This window comes from Trichosurus vulpecula, chromosome 5 (assembly GCF_011100635.1).
Source record: "Trichosurus vulpecula isolate mTriVul1 chromosome 5, mTriVul1.pri, whole genome shotgun sequence".
In the NCBI taxonomy this organism is placed as follows: domain Eukaryota; kingdom Metazoa; phylum Chordata; class Mammalia; order Diprotodontia; family Phalangeridae; genus Trichosurus; species Trichosurus vulpecula.
Window position 1 is genome coordinate 251,659,156 of NC_050577.1, and position 17,815 is coordinate 251,676,970.

At 38.7% G+C, this 17,815-nt stretch overlaps 1 pseudogene; it reads left to right on the forward strand.

Annotated features, from left to right (window-relative positions):
* The first annotated feature begins 15,227 nt into the window (after window positions 1–15,227).
* Window positions 15,228–15,785, forward strand: LOC118851251 (annotated as a pseudogene).
* The last annotated feature ends 2,030 nt before the right edge of the window (window positions 15,786–17,815 follow it).

The window sequence follows — 17,815 nt, forward strand, 5'->3', positions numbered from 1 at the left end:
TTTTCAACCAGGAAATCTTAATCTGAGGTCCATGGACTTTTGAGAGGTCTGTGGATAGATTTCAGGGGATCCATGAATTTGAATAGGAAAAAAATTACATTTGACTCTCTGTTAGATCTACTGCTGTTACAATGTTTTTTGGTATTTTGATGACTATCTGGAGCGGCATTCAAAATACTTGGGTTTCTGAATGTAAGACATATTTGAGCCTCCTCACGTGGAAGGAAGCAAAGAAACCTGAGAAAATTAAGGGAGCCAATCCACCAGTCCGAGAGGTGTTACTCCTCTTGGACTCTAGGTGGCAGCAAAGGGCAATAACTGGAACTGTAGTTCTCATTCAGCTCATCAGTAACCAGCCACCTCAGTCTGATGGTTGCTCCTGATGCCAGTCTCTTCAGACGTCTCCAGTAAAGTTGTTTTTCAGCCCTTGATGAATCTTCTTGTCTCTTTCCCTATCTTTCCTCAGCTTCCCATCTTCTCTTATCTCCTATGCCTTTCAATGGCTCAAATCAGAGCATTCTTGCACTCAATTACTCATCTATGTAAAAGATAGCAACTTGAATTTCCCTTTGAAATCAACACACTTGTTATATATTTATCAGACTCTAGACAAGCGTGTGTTTTTTCTTCTTTTTTAAATTTTATTTTATCTTAAAACAATTATATGCAAAAGAGCTAAGGGACCAAATATTAGCTCCACAATTTGTTTCACCCTCATCTTATTTTATGTCCTTAGACAGAAAAAGTGGGTCCTATCCCCTTCTCTTCCAGCCTCCCCAAATTATGATTTAGTCAAAATCAGGCTCAGAGCCAGAGGTCCAGGAGGTAGAAGGAGATTTGGTTAAAGGGTTCCTGGTTGCCACAATAATGCTATTTCACTCTGGGCTGTGAGTCAGTGGGGTAGGGTAAAGGAGTAAGGTGGTCCCAGTAAGAACCAGCTGAGGGAAAAATCAGCCTAGTTCCCCTCTCCAACCCTGGGCTTTCCTTCTGTCCCAAGATGAAAGAAACCCACTGTAAGGTAGTGAGTGAGTATATAATGAGACCGAGGTGCTACCAGCATGTCTCCCAATCAGCAAAAGGGGTAATGGGGTAATCACCTCCCTGTCCTTCCAACCCCTCAAAAATACAGGAGGAGGGAGAAGAATTGGGACATGCAGCTACCATCAGAAAAGAATAACTATGTTTCTTCATACTCACATTTTCCCGGTTTTTAATAAATGAAATTTTTTTCTCTGCTCATTTAAACCATCAAGTTGTTTGCATACAAATGAAGAATCATCCTACATCTTTTGTCAGGTAATTCAAGTGTTTATATTGATGCCACAGTTCATTTCCTGTCCAAAATGGCTCATATCCCATCTGAATGCTGTTTCTTCATGCACAAGTTTTAGCAGTTTTTATTAAACCAAAATTAATTTCCTACTTCTTTCAGGCATCAAAATGTTTATCTATGTGAGAGGCAATATCATATATCCTTTACCAGTTGATATAGCTCTTTTTCTTTATTAATTCAGTACTAACACACTTTACATGGAAGGGGCAGCGCCTTTCCCATAAGTGTATGGGCACATATTGTCTCCCTTGATTGAATGTAGTTTCTACCTGTCATTTTATCCCCAGTGCCTAGCAGAGTACTGGCACATACTATGTGTTAAGTTGTTTTTCAGTCATGTCCAGTTCTTTGTGACTCCATGTGGCATTTTCTTTTTAAAAAATTTTAAACATTTTTATTTAAAGTTTTGAGTTCTAAATTCTATCCCTCTCTCCTTTCCTGAGATGGTAAGCAATCAGATATAGGTTATACATGTGTGATTATGGAAAACATTTCCACATTAGTCATTTTGTATAAGAAGGAAAAAATGAAAGAAGGAAAATGAAAAATAGCATGCGTCAGTCTCTACTCAGTCAATATCAATTCTTTCTCTGGAGGTGGATAGTATGCTTCTTCGTTAGTCCTTCAGGATTGTCTTGAATCATTATATTGCTGAAGATAGCTAAGTCATTCACAATTCTTCACTGAATAATATTGGTATTGTGTACAATGTTTTCCTTGTTCTGTTCACTTCACTATGCCTCAGTTCATGTAAGTCTTTCCAGGTTTTTCTAAAATCATCCTGTTTGTTATTTCTTACAACACAATAATATTATATGGAGTTTTCTTGGCAGAAATACTGGAGTGCTTTGCCATTTCCTTCTTCAGCTCATTTTACAGTTGAGGAAACTGAGGCAAACAGGATTAAGTGATTTGGCCAGGATCACACAGCTAGTAAGTGTCTGAGTCCAGATTTGAACTCAGGAAGATGAGTCTTCCTGACTTAGGACAGCATTCTATCCATTGTGCCACCTACCCTCCCCTCTGGCCCATAGTAGATGACTAGAACATACTTGTTTATTTATTGGTTGGCTGATTGTGCCCCTGACTTTTGCTTTCTGAGGGTTCTAGATCTCTGAATTTCTGTGATTATTCGAGGGAATTGACCCTGACTCCTGAATGCCCCTTTTGTGTTTGTCTCTTCATTCTAGACTGAACTCTAATATCAATTAACTATGCCACAGCAACTCAACAGGAAGGGGACAAGCCCCTTTTCTTTGATGGTCACAGTATATCTTCTCATCTTTCAACTCTAGGTCTCTTTAGAAGCATTTTTTTTGATACAAACAGTCCTCTCCAGGAGGGATTTCAGGCTTCAAATGATTTCCCAGCTAATCATTCTATGGATCTTTTTAGCAAGTGGTTGATGGGATGCTGGGCTGCCTACATCTCACTCAATTTACAGGCCCACTTTGGTCGAAAGGGAGAGATACATTCAATGAATACACTAACAAGTGTATGGACCCTCAGCAAAATTCCTAGCTCAGTACAAACATGTAAAAATAAAGCCCATCTAAAATTACTCCTGTAAATTCAAACTATAATTCTTTAAAATAGAAACATAAACATGTTTATAAATAGAATAGAGTTAGATTATAAATCATTCTTCCTCCTAGTCCCTGTTTGGTGGCTATTGTCACAAGGCCAGATGGTCTTTCCCTTAGTTCTAAGCCAAGGAGGGGTGTGTGTGTGTGTGTGTGTGTGTGTGTGTGTGTGTGTGTGTGTGAAAGAGAGAGAGAGAGAGACAGAGACAGAGACACAGAGAGAGAGATAGAGACAGAGAGAGACAGAGACAGAGACAGAGAGACAGAGATAGAGACAGAGAGAGAGAGGGGAGAGAGGGAAGAGAGGAAAGAGACAGAGACAGAGACAGACAGACAGACAGACACACACACACACAGAGAAAGAGAGAGAGAGAGAGAGAGAGAGAGAGAGAGAGAGAGCCATTTCAGACATGTACCAACTGTGTGAACCTGGGCAAGTCTTCCATCTGCCTCAGTTCCCTCATCTGTAAAATGGGAACAGTAATAGCACCTAGTTCCCAGGGTGGTTGTGAAGATAAAATGAGTTAATACTCATAAAGTATTTAAAGTGCTATATAAATGCTAATTATTAAGAGAGAGTAAAAGAGGGATACTTGGAGAGGGAAGTAGGAACAGCAGGAAGGAGAGGGTGAGAACCATGTGGACTGCCTCTGTCACAGGTGTCTTGGACTGGGTGAAAGTGGGTGTTTTGCCTGGAGTGGCTTTCCAGGTTTGTGTTGGCTTTGGGTATGGGATGAAATCCTGCTCTGTTCCAAATGGATTAGCAGTGACATCGATGATGGTAAAGGATGGTAGAGGCTGGAGGCAGGAGGGCTTCCTGTCTAGGATCCATGTGCTGAAATTTTCTAGAACTAGGAAGGGAATGGGGAATCCTGTTGAGAGGCCAGGCTCTCTCTTCTTTATTGTGTCATGGTAGATCTCCTAATGGGGATCCTATGACCACAAGAGGGGATAATCCAGAGACTGCTAGATCTAACTGGGCATGAAACCACTGGTGTTTGTTGGTCAGACTTATTTGGTGATTCCCCTTTTGCTCATATGGGAACAAATTCCGGGTCTCTTCATTTGCTCTCACCTCTTCTCTGTATTTACCTCCTACCTGGGTGATGAGAAGAACAAAGGGTGAAACAAGTTACACTGTCCCTTCTTCCAATAGAGAAAGTGACCAGTATCTCTAGAGTTCTTACCTCTTTACCCAATAATTTTGGTGATTTTGAAATTGTATTAAACTGCATAGCTATTGAGTGTGTTTGAATATATTTGTTTGAATGTATGTGGAGACATGGGAAATGGGGAGAGAAAACCTAGGAAAGAAGGAGAGCTAGATTATTGAAAGCAGTTAGGTGGTGCAGTGGTTAGAGTACTGGGCCTGGAGCTAGGAAGGCCTGAGTTCAAATCCAGCCTCAGACACTCGCTAGCTGTGTGACCCTGGGCTCCTCATCTGTAAAATGAGCTGTAGAAGGAAACAGCAAACCACTCTAGAATCTCTGCCAAGAACCTTCCCTCCCCACCCCACCCCCCCACAAGGGGTCATGAGACCGAAATGACTAAACAAAAAAAGATTTCCATGAGTTTTTATTTATTTAGTACTTCCCCCCCCACCCCGATTACATGTAAAAACATCTGGTTTTTTTTTTTTAAATTGAGTTCCAAATTTTCTCTACAAGAAAGATTATTAAAGCTTTTGGGAACTCATTTTGGACCTGAGCTGTCAAACTTGTGGTCCTTGGGCCCTGCAGAACTCAGGCCAAATTAGATTAAAATGTAATTGGGAAATGCACAACAGAATAAATATAGAGTATATTTGTATATATTTATAGAATACATTACATATTATATATTGTATTATAATATATTATGTAACATACAGCATATAATATATGATGTAACATATCTAGTATATAACATATACATATATTATGTAACATAATATCTAGTATATAACATATAGTAGATATCATGTAACATTATGTAACATTATATAACAGTATATGTTCTATACTAGATATTATGTCACATGACATATGTCATGTATGTTATATATGTATGTTATATAATGTAATGCATCATATTATGTAACATAATATCTAGTATATAACACATATTATACATATATCTAGTATATAACATATAGTAGATATTATGTAACATTATATAACAGTATATGTTCTATACTAGATATTATGTCACATGATATATGTCATGTATGTTATATATGTATGTTATATAATGTCATGCATCATATTATGTAACATAATATCTAGTTTAGAACATATACTGTATTTATATAAAGTACAATACAATATAGGTAATGATAATTGGTGGTTTTCCAATTCAGTATGTGTAACAGGTATCTATTTCTGTTTGAATCTGATCCCACTGCTGTGGACTGTGCCAGTGCAGATGACTGGTTGTTTGAAAGCCATGCATTTAATCAAGAAGACAATTTATTAAGTTGTCTAGGAAAATACCCTCAATAAAAACTGAGCTGGCAGAAGCCAGCAGGGTGAAGGAGCACAGCAGGTGCAGTCATTTTGACAGGCTGGGTTTGAAGGGAAAGCCACGACCCTACATGAGACTGAGCTACCAGGAAGCTCTACCCACCAGAATGAAGGGAGGGTGAGTTGTTAGGAAAGCAGTCCTGCCTCTGTGAAAGAAGGCAGTGCGTTCCTTCCAGCTCAGATCCAGACAGAGCTCTTAAGCTAAGAGGTAATTACCAGCTCAGTCTCTCTTGCTCACCACCACCACCTATCAGGTTGAATATGCAATGACCTTCTTTCTTCCTATGATATCTATAACCTGTTCTTCATCTCTCCCTGAAGGCTGGAAGCAAAAAATTACATGTTCCGTATTCCAAGTTACGTGTGTTATTTGAGAGGGCTGCCCCTTTAAAAGGACAATTCACTTTTGAATCCGGGACGTTGCCCTATTAGCAACAAAACAGCTTTCCTCAATTCAATCACAAGATATTTCAGGACCTTTACTGAGCCCTATCGCTCTTATAGGGAGCTTAGTATAGAATAAGGCATCATTATTAGGGTCCCTATTCCAAAAAGCTAGAAGGTTACGTAATATAAATGGATAATTCAATGATGACAATGACAATATTGCTAAATATGGGCAGGGAGACAGATTTGAAACAGTGTCTTTAACCTAGAGGCCTCTCTTGACCACTTCCTTAACCTCAGATTAAGAGTGATCAGCACAGCCAGATAAAGAAAATCTTTACTCCTGTGTAAAATAAGGGATTGAAAGAGAAAGAAATTCTTTCCTTCTTCCTTGCAGAGAGAATTTGAATATGTTGGTTTATTACATTGACCCATGGGGTAGGATCTTTGGACATGCCGTTATAACATAAGTACAATTTCTTTTATGCATACATTGTGTCCTTTTAAAATTGTTATAAATTAAATTTTTGCAATTTGAATAATAATTCCTAATTGACTTAAGCCATCAATTTTGAATTTTTTTTGAAAAACTGATTGATTTTCAATTGACAGTGGCTTCTAACACTTTAGCTTTAAGTTTCTCTGACTCTTAATCCAAGGATTTCCAACCTTTTCCAGCCTCTGTGCCTCTTGGCTTTCATATGCCCTAGGCAATATGAAAGAAAATAAATTCTATCCTTTACCATATATTTGCTCATAAGAAATAAAATATCCCTTTCCCCCAAAATGGCTCCAAAGGCGAAGAAGGAAGCTGTTGTCCCCCCAAGGTAGAAGCCAAGTCCAAGAAGGTGATGTTGAAGGGTGTCCATAGCCACAAAAAATGGAGATCCAAACATCTCTCACCTTCTGGTGACCCAAACACTAAGACTTCAAAGGCAGCCTAAATACTCTCGTAAAAGTGCCCCTCAGAGTTTGAAATAGAGAACAAAGAAAAGCTCAGTTTTAGCAAGTATGGAGGAGTAGAATTTGGGAGTAATCTTCCCTTCTACATATACCTTCTATTCCATTCCATCCTGTCTTTAGCAGATTGATCCTGCTATCATCCTCACTCTTTCTAACCTTTAAACTCTCCCTGTCTACTGGCTCCTTTGGTGCCGTCTACAATAGTACCACTGTCTCCTTTAAAAATCTTCTTTTGATCTGATAATTCACATCAGCTATCATCTTATGTCTTTCCTCCTCCTCCTCTTAGCTGCTCCTTGAGAAAGCCATATCTGCTAGGAGCCTCCACTTCCACTCGCACTTGGTAATCTGGCTTTAGACCTCATTATTTAAGTGAAAGGCTTCTTTCTAAAGTTACCAAATGGTCTCCTGCTCAGTTAATCTAATGGCATCTGCTCAGTCTTTGTCCTTTTCGACCTTTCTATAATCTTTAACATTGTTGATCATTCTCTTCTCCTGGACATTCTTTCCTCTCTAGGTTTTCAAACATTGACCTCTCCTAGTTCTCTTGTCATACTGATCCTTCTCAGTCTCCTTTGTCTGATCTTCATGCAGATCATGCCCACTAACTGGGGGTGTCTTCCTGGGCCCTCTGCTTTCCTTTCTCTATAGTATCCTATTTGGCAATGTAATCATGGGTTCCATTCTAAACTCTTTGTAGATGATTCCCATATTTGTACATCCAACCCTAACCCTTCTTCTGAAACTTAGTTTCACATCTCCTTTTTGCAATATCACTGTCAAGCTAGATGCGTCTCAAAGTTAACATGTTCAAACTAGAATTTATTCTTTCCTTCAAAACCCTCCCTTCATCCAGCCTTCCCTAAGACTAACAAGGGTAGTCACCCAGACTCACCACCTTGCTAGAACCCTCAACTCCTCACTCACATCCACCTCAGATATCCAATATGTTGTCAAGAATTTTCATTTCTTCCTTCACAACTTCTTTTATTTGACTTCTCTCTACTAATAAAGCTACTCTAAGACAGGCATTGGTCATTGAGTCCCACATCAGACTCAGGCTGTACTCTCAATCCATCACTTATTTATCTAAGGGTGTATATCATGTTTCATCATGTAGACTCTATATTTTATATACACACATTTATTTCCATGATAATTTATCCATTGGGACACAAAGTCTTTAAAGGCAAGGACCCTATTTTTACCTGTCTTTTTTTTAATCACCAATGCTTAACAGAGTTACTGGAATATACAAAGCGCTTAATAAGCATTGATCACCCTCCACAAATACAGTGGTGGTGTCGAGGGGTCCTAGGAATCACAGTTTTTAGGCTGTCTATAAATATTAACTTTTCTGTCAGCACTCTGTGAGAGCTTTGTCCAATGACCAAGGAATGGAAGTAATTCTGGAGGAACGAAATCACATCAAGTTTGACAGTTTTACTATAAAGGAAGCCGGAAGAAAAAGTCAGTTGTAGACAAATGGAAGTATGAATGATAGGTTCTCTGTGAAGAGGCAAATAAAAGAATTGACAAGAGTTGATTTTATACTGTGATCAAAGGCGATCAAAAGTAAAAAGAAATAATATTTCATGGGACATTTGGTCACATTGTGTTGAGTTGCTCGTGATAACTTGCAAAAAGATCATCATGAAAATAATTGCGCCAGCATCTCTTGCAGAGGATGAAGAAGCAAAGAAATTCTACAAAGAACTTGACAAGACCTTCCACATTAAATGGATATATACTTTGCTACTTGGTGATTTTAATGCAGATGTGGAAATAAGTGAGGGTAGCAAGAAATATATTGGAAAACAGGCCAGGGGAAAGGAATGAATGTTGAAAAACTTGTCGGAACTAGAGATCAAAAGCACGGGAGCTTACATGAAAGAAAAGAATCAGGAGATATTGGGCATGGTGAGCACTGAATAATACCACAAAAACTAAAATTCATTGAAAGAAACTCAGGAGAAAAGAGGTTTAAAAGTGTTATATTTTGCCAGAGCACAGTCTTTGTAGCAGAGGACTGGGAGAGCTAGATGGTGCAGTGCATAGAGTGCTGGGCTTGAGGTCAGGCAGACTTCTCTTCATGAGTTCGAAGCTGGCCTCAGACACTTACTTGTGTGTGTGTGTGTGTGTGTGTGTGTGTGTGTGTGTGTGTGACCCTGAGCAAGTCACTTAACCCTGTTTGCCTCAGTTTCCTCATTTGTAAAATGATCTGGAGAGGGAAATCACAAACCACTCCAGTATCTTTGCCAAGAAAACCCCAAATAGGGTCACAAAGAGTTGGAAATGACTGAGCAACAACAACGGAATCTTAGGGGGCTTGAGGCTGAAAAAAAAGAAAATTCAAGATTAATTTGCTATAATTTCCCAGAGAAAAAATATTTATTCCTGATCATCCATCTAGAAGATGAGTTAGTAGTAGGCTTGGCATGAATGAGAGTGGCTGAACAACCCTCTACAACTTCTAAGACATAAAGAAAAGTTTCTTAATATTTAGCTACTAAAGTGAAATGGGATATATAAGCTGGGTGACTATTTGTCAGTGAAGTTAGAGGGGGAGTTTTTGGACAGGTAGGGGTTGTACTAGATGCTTTCTAAGTTATCTTCCAAATGTTAGATTCTGTGATTTATTATAATCAGTAGTGCTTCTCAATAAATTACATATTTGAATTTCCCAATCTTTCATTTCATATCACAGAAGCAGTCATTTTATTCAATTTCTGATCCTTGTGAATAAGGCATAAGGTTTTACAGTACAAAAATGATAATCATTTATGCTAAATTATCTGTTCTTCCTTTTTATTGATTTTAACATCCATTCATTTTTTTTCATCATTTTTACTTGCCATGTAAAATGACCTTCAGGAAGCTCTGGGTGTTTCCAAGATTTCCTATGGGGTGGTCTTCTTCCATGGAAGGTTGGGGATACAGGGTTTGGGGATGTCCTGGAATGAATCCTATGTTATTACACAAGGGGTTTTAATTCCTAGAGCTAGGAGGTGCTGTGGTGCAGAGTAAAGAGCACTTGGATTCAGAGTCAGTGAGCCTCATTACAATCCCATTGTAATTTACTACTTGTATGATCTTTGGCCAATCACTTAGCCTCACTAAGCCTTGGTTTCTTCATCAGTAAAATGAAGGGGTTGGACTACAAGGCCTCTTCTGGCTTTAAATCTTTCACCTTATGAATGAAGCCAGCCTTAAGACTCCTTGAGATCTATATTATTTCTTTCTGAGATATCAATTCAATGGACAAATGGAAGAATGGTTTAGAAAGGAAAACTTGGTCAGCCCACTTTGTATCTCTGCAGAAAGGATGAACAGTTCCAAGGAAGTATAAATGATACTTGGTATTTAGAGAGAGGAAATATGGCAATTAAAGAAGAAAAAAATACTTTTCCGGGCTCTTTTTCACCTGCTTCCTCTGTCACTTAAGAAGCAGAAAGAGGAGATTTTTTTTATATTCTCTGTTTCATGGATTACCATGGCCAAAGAGTTTGTCACTAACTGGTGATGAGCCTGTTCATACTGGTCTTGGGTGGGGCTGGTCCTCGGAAAGAAGACTCAGTCTGTTGCTTGAATTATATACAAAGATTTTCTATCATGTAGGAACTTTCCAGAGCTTTCTAAAAGGAGATTAATCCATTGGCATGGCATATCTTTTGAGAGCCTAGGGTCAAGGTCATGGGGTGATGAGGTCATTGAAGTAGGACTTTCGTGGAGGTGATTGATGTAGTGAAAATGGAGATAACCACAAATGGTTTTATTTGACACAGATATAGGAAAATGAAACGAATTTCATACTATTGAACATACACCAATTAACACTGATGTTGCCTCTCTGATTACTTCCTGCTTTCTCTTCTTTGTGTAATGAAAGAAACTCCACACATCACCACCCAAAGTGTTAGGTGCTACCACAGCTCATTTCCCCTAACCACTAGTAAAGAACTGTATCTTATTTCCTAGACAAAATGTAATGTTTGACAATGCTCACTTTTATGCTAATGTGTAATATAGTTTTTAGGGAATCACACTTTTCAATTTATAAGAAAGAAAATGTATGAAGGAAGTAACCATGTGTTTGGTTTGTTACTCACTTTATTACCAAAGTTGTATTTTCGGTTTACTTTATATGCAAGGAAAACTACTTAATTAAAAACCACAAACAATCTACGCTATGGAAATTATAGTGAATAGTGCCTAGCATGTGACCTCAGAGGAAAGATTCTTAGTAGAATGGATTATCTTTATTGTGGCTTCTAATTCAATGGATAATGATGAATTATCAAAAGGGAAAAAACATAGTGGTTAATGATACATCAAAAAATAGATTGGCTTCTCTGTAGATATAGGGTTCGTGAATGAGAAACAGAACAATGGAGTCTCAGATTTGAAAGCAATATGTGCATCCTCTTATTGCCTTCAGTGTAGTTCTGGTCTCCTATATTGTCTGTTTCCAAATGGACAGAAGACATGGCCATAGGTTTAGTTTTTTTTTTCCCCTGGTTAATAAAGAAAGGACCCTGGGCTTAAAGGTCTCAGATGATAGTATTTAATGATACAAAATCAATTAATCCTAAATTCAACAAAGAGTTTGACCTTGGTAGTTAATATTATTAGAAGAATACTAGTTGAGATTTACACAATGATTTATGGTTTATAGGACTTTACATGCATTTTCTCATTTGATCATCACAACAACCCAGTGAAGTGATACAAGGGCAACGTCTTGAGTCAAGGGATGTGGTTTCAAAACCTGACTCTTTTGCTTACTACCTGTGTGACCTTGATTAAGTTATTTAACCCTTCTATGCTTTGGGTGCTGTCAACCTAGAGGTTGATTAAAGGAGGCAAACAGACTAGGTAAAATAAAAATTAGTATAGATTTATTCCCTTGGAGCTAGAGGATACATGATCATGGAACCAGAAGCAAGCTTCTGATTAACTTGAACAAGAGAGAGAGAAGGTTTAAGTAACAATTCAGAGCTGCAGTTTATGATCTCCATATCAAAGAAAGGTAGTTCTTAGGTACAAGGTAATTGACAATGTAGGGTCACTTAGAGATGCAAATGTTTCTAGCCCACAGCTTTGGCTGCAGACTTTCTGTCACCAGGGACAATAAAGATACTCCTGGTCTTTGAAGTTGCTGAGGCAGGAAAAGGGGATTTTTAGCCTAGAGCAAAAGCAGTTTGGATGACTGGGGTTCAAGTAATCTGAAAGGTTTGACAGTGCCTAATTGTTAAAAAGAAGGGGTTGGGTTAGATCGGGTGGAGAACTGTGGCCTTGAGGCCACATAGGGCCTTCTAGATCTTTAAATGCAGCCTTTTGACTGAATCCAACTTTCTGAATTTGCCAAATTTTTTGAAAGTGCCCTGATCTGGAATTTTTTGTGAAAGAATTGTCACTTTCAAATACATTCATGTTTCAAACACACACGTGCACTTGGACATGTCGACGGACAACAGCTCAGTGGAGTCCATTTGGTTCTGGACACTCCCAGGTTCTCCACTTTCAACCTGATCCCACCCTGCTTTCTAGAAGACTCCATGTGGCCTCAGGGCTGCAGGTTCCTCACCCTTGATCTAATCTAACCCCTTCATTTTAACAATTGGGCAACTAAAGCCTAGAAGGGTTAAAGAACTTAATCAAGGTCACCGGATTAGATGGTCTTTGAAGTCCCTTTAGATTCTTGGTCTTGGAGTTTCTGCATCATAGGAGCTATTATTGCCATCATTCCATTGAAGAATATGAGTCTGAGAAAGAGATTAAAAAATTTGGCTAAGGTCAATCAATTAGTAAATGTATGAGACAAGAGTTGAACCCAGGTCTAACTAACTTGAGGTTCAATACTCTAGCCTTACCTCCATTACCATTAAAGTAGCCGTCCTTCTTACTGAAAAAAAAGAGAGGAAATAAGAATTTGTAGCATCAAAAACTAAAAAGGAGAATTCACAGAAAATGAGGAAACACAGGAAATTATTAGAAATTATTTTGCCCAATTATATGCTAACAACACGTGTAACTATTAGAATGTATAAATGTTTACAAAAAAAATACCAGATTAACCTAATAAGAAATAGAAAATTTAAATAGCCCAAAATCAAAAAAAGAAATTTAACAAGTTATAAATGAACTCCAAAAGCAAAAAAAAAATATGCTAGGACCAGATGAATTTATAATTTAATTCTAGTAAAATGCAACAAACAATTCCAATATTATGTAAACTATTTGCAAAAAGAGGAAAATAAAAGATTCTGCCAAATTCTTTCTATGATACAAATATGGTCTTGATGCTTTATTCAAGGAGAGAAAAAAGTAAAGAGACAGAAAGTAAAAACTATAGTTCCTTATGTTGTACCGAGAGCGAGTGAGACACGCTACAGAGTATAAGTTTTAAATGGAGAATTTTATTAGCTGGTGTCCATTCAGGGGCAATTAACAGTCCAAATCAAAACGGCCCCGAGTTGGGGTGAGGAAGTAGTATTTATACAGAAAAATCTAGGTACAGAGGTTTAATTATGTCTTGAAACTTACATATGTTATTTTAGCAGGCTCGGCAAGCCTTTGTTATTTCACTTTTATGACCATGATACATGAAGAGGAACTTCCTGAATAGATTGTAAATACAGCATATCAGATAGCTGACAAAGTGTCAACCAAAACTACAACCCAGGATCTCCACGTCCAATTTGCAATTTGCATCTCACAACATGGTATAAGATCAGGAACAGTCACATAATTCAAGAGAATGTCTGGGGCTGAGGCTTGCATTCTTAATGGCCATCGGCAGACCAAGGGATGCTCCAGCTGGGTTTGCCGACATAAGACAGAGACATCTCTGAGCCCACTCAGGAAACAAAAAGACTTAGCATCAGGTTTTTCCTCTGGTTAATTAGTCTACATTCCTTAGAGCGTGGCCCAAGGATATTTGCTGAACGCCAAATGGCAGGAACTGAGTCCGTTTTTCTTATGCAAACTGGGGTTTTTAATTAGGGGCCCGGGGCAGGGGTCTCCTTAGCAATAACTGATTTCTCCAACACCACACATATTCCTAATGAATGTTGATATAAGAACATTGGGCAAAGTATTATCAAAGATATTACAGTGACATATTAAAAAGATTATATACTATGACCAGGTTGGATTTATGACAGAAATACAAGTTTGGCTTAATATGAGCAAAATTATAAATATAATAGATGCTACTAAAACAAAAACAATTAAACTCCCATAATCATTTTAATAGATGCAGACAAATCATTGGACAAATTATAACAGCTATTTCTATTACAAAAAACCCCTCCCAAAATCATAGGAATAAATGAACATTTTCTTAATATGTTAGATAATACATATATAAAGCCAAGAGTCAGCATTATAGATAATGGAGAAATGCCATAAGCTTTTGTAGTAAATTAGAGCAAGGATTTCCATTTTCGCCACTATTGGTTTATATAGTGCTAGACAAGTGTGCTATGAGAATAAGACAAGAAAAAGAAATTGAGGGAATAAGCATGGGCACAAAGAAAACCATTTATTTTTGTGGGTGATATGATGGCCTACTTAAAGATGTTCAGAGATTCAACTAAAATTAACTGAAATAGCAACTTCAGGAAAGTAGCGAAATATAAAACAAATCCCATAAAAACAAATTTTCTGTATATTGCCAACAAAACCCAGCAAGAAGAGATGGAGAAATTTCATTCAAAATAATGGCAGAAAACATAAAACATTTTTTGTTTTACCTACCATAGAAATAAACAGACCTAAATAATTAGAAACATATTCATGGCTCATGTTTGGGTTGTGCTAATATAATAAGAATACTAAAAAAATTTACTTGTTTAATATTATAATAATCAAATTTCCATGAGGTACAAACTACCAAAATTTACCTGGAGCAGGGCTGTCCAACCTTAGGTTTTTATTGGAACTATAGACAATATATTTTGATCTGCCATTTTAGTGAGAGCTCTGCAGTAGCTTGGCTTCTGTTTACTAAAGCATTTGTGTAAATTTCCATGCTTTGTAGCTGGGCTGCAGAAATCGCACTGTGGGCTGCATGCTGCCCCTGGGCTGCATTTTGGATAGTCTTGATCTGGAGGAACCAAAAAAAATCAATAATCTCAAGAGAAATATTTAATAGAAGAGAGAAAGAGGAATTGAGGGCTGTCAGTACCAGATCTTGAATTGTGCCATATAGTGCCAATCATCAAAACTTTGGCACAAGTTAAAGAAATAGAAAATTTGGCACCACATCTCCCGGTTCTGGTTCTTGCTTCAGCAGTGTTTGGATGGAACAGATCTGGGGTCCCCCAGCTCCCCTCGGTTTTGAACTTCACCTTTCTGCAGTCCGTCAGCCCCTAGGACCAGCCGCCTCCTGCTTGCTTCTGAGACCAGGAGACCCCCGCCTCCGGGACCAGCTGCCTCCTCCCTCCCGACTGTGCCATGAGCTCTAGCTCCCACATCCGCCAAAACTTCTCCTCTGAGGCGGAGGCTGCCATCAACCTCCTGGCCAACCTGTACCTGCAGGCCTCCTACTCCTACCTGTCCCTGAGTTTCTATTTCGATCAGGACAACGTTGCCCTGCGTAGGGTGTCGCGTTTTTTACGTGAGCTGGCGAAGGGCAAACGCGAGGGTGCCCAGCGCCTTATGAGGCTCCAGAACCAGCGTGGGGGCCGTGTCCTCCTCTAGGCTGTGCAGAAACCTGCCCAAGATAAATGGGGCAGCAGCTTGGATGCCATGCAGGCTGCCGTGAACCTGGAGAAGGACCTGAACCAGGCCCTCCTGAAGCTGCATGTCCTGGGCTCGAGCCAAGGGGATCCACACCTCTGTGACTTCCTGGACAGCCACTACCTGGGTGAGGAAGTGAAGCTTCTGAAGCGCTTGGGCAACCACCTGACCAACCTGCGCCATGATCAGGCGGACCCCCAATCCGGGCTGGGGGAGTACCTGTTCGAGAAGCTGAGCCTGAAGCATGACTGGGGGAGCGGCCTGGGCAGGTAGCCCCAAGGCCGAACCAAGAACGGCCACAATAAAGTTAGCTGCTCACCCAGCAAAAAATATAAAAAAGAAAAAAGAAATAGAAAATTTGGTCAGTGGAACAGAGTAGGTATACAGCATAGAGAAGCAAACAAACAACCCACAGACCCCAACTACTGGGGTAAGGGTTCACTATTCAAGAAAAATTGCTGGGAAAAATGGAAAGTGATCTGGCAGAAGTCAGGTATATCTCATGCCACACAAGGGGATAAGCTAACCATTAAGTGATTACTATGTACCAGGCATTGTGCTAAGAGCTTTACAAATACTATCTCATTTGACCCTCACAACAACCCTGGGAAGTAGGGGCTACTATAATCCCCATTTTATACTCAAGGAAACAGGTAGACAGAAGTTAAGTGACTTGCCCAGGGTCATACAGCTAGTAAGTGTCTGAGGCCAGACTTGAACTCAGGTCTTTCTGACTTTAGTCCCAGTGCTTCATCCACTGTGTCACCTACTTGCCTCTTTTAAATATACCATAATAAACTCCAAACAGATATATGGCCTCATGTAAAAGGTCACACACTAAAAGCAAATTAGAAGAGCAAGAAAGAAGATCCCTGTCACAACCATAGATTTGGAAAAAGTACTTTAGCAAATAAGGAATAGAGATCAATGGAATATAAAATGGAAAATTTTGGTTTCACGAAACTGAAAGGTTTTTGCATAAACAAAATCAATGAACTTAAAATTATTAAGGAAACAGATAACTTGGAAAAAATCTTTGCAAAAAGTTTCTCCAATAAAGGTCTGATATACAAAACTTTTAAATAATTGATTCAAATATGTAAGAACAAGAACCATTTGTAAATATGTAAATAGTCACAGTATATGAACAGCTAGTTTTCTTTCTTATTTTTCTTTTCGTGAGACAATCAGAGTTAAGTGACTTGCCCAAATAGCTAGCAAATGTCAAGTGTCTGAGGCCAGATTTTAAGTCAAGTCTTCCTGACTCCAAGGCCAGTGCTCTATCCACTGCACCACTTAGCTGCCCCTTATGAAAATAGGTCTTTCTGATTCCAAGCCCAGGATTCTATCTATTGCACCAGCTAGCTAGTTTTCAAGGAAGAAAAGCAAGCTATCCACAACCATATAAAAAAAATCTTCCAAATTACTAGTAATAAGAGAAATGCAAATTAAAATAACTTCAAAGTTTTATCTTGCATTCATCAGCTTGGCAAAGATGAAGAAAAAGGAAAATAGGCATAACTGGGGAAGTTATGGGAAGACAGACACACTAATGTACTTATTAGTCAAGTTGTGAATCATAGCCATTCTGGAAAGATATTGCAATTTACGCAATAATACGCAGTAATAATGTTATGAGCCATAAATGCTCAAAAAGGTAAAAAAAAAAGAAAGAAGCAATATGCACGCAAATATTCACAGCATAGTTCTTCCTTGTTATAAAGAATTGGAAAATAAGTAGGGGTACCCATCAATTGGGGAATGTATGAGCAAATTGGCAGCTAGGTTGGAGCAGTAGAGAACCTGGCCTGGAGTCAGAAGGACTTGAGTTCAAATTTGACCTCAAATGCTTTCTAGCTGGGTAGCTGGGCAAGTAACCTCCGTGCTTGCCTCAGTTGCCTCATCTGTAAAATGAGCAGGAAGGAAATGGCAAACCACTTCAGTATTTTTGCCAAGAAAACCCTAAATGGGGTCACAGAGAGCTGGGCATGACTGAAATGATTGAACAACAACATGCACATATTATGTGAAGGTATGTGAGGGTAACAGAATATTTTTATAAGAAATTAGGAAAAAGCCAGATTCAGAGACACTTGGCAGGATCTGTATGAACTGATGCAGAGTGAAGTGAGTAGAACCAGGAGAACAATTTATAAATGACAGCCACATTGTAAAGAAAAGCAACTTTAAATGATTTAAATATTGTAATCAATGTAATAAACAATCACAACTCCAGAGGACCAATGATGAAGCCTGCTTCCCACTTTCTGACAGAAAAGGAATGCACTAGAGGTGAGAATGAA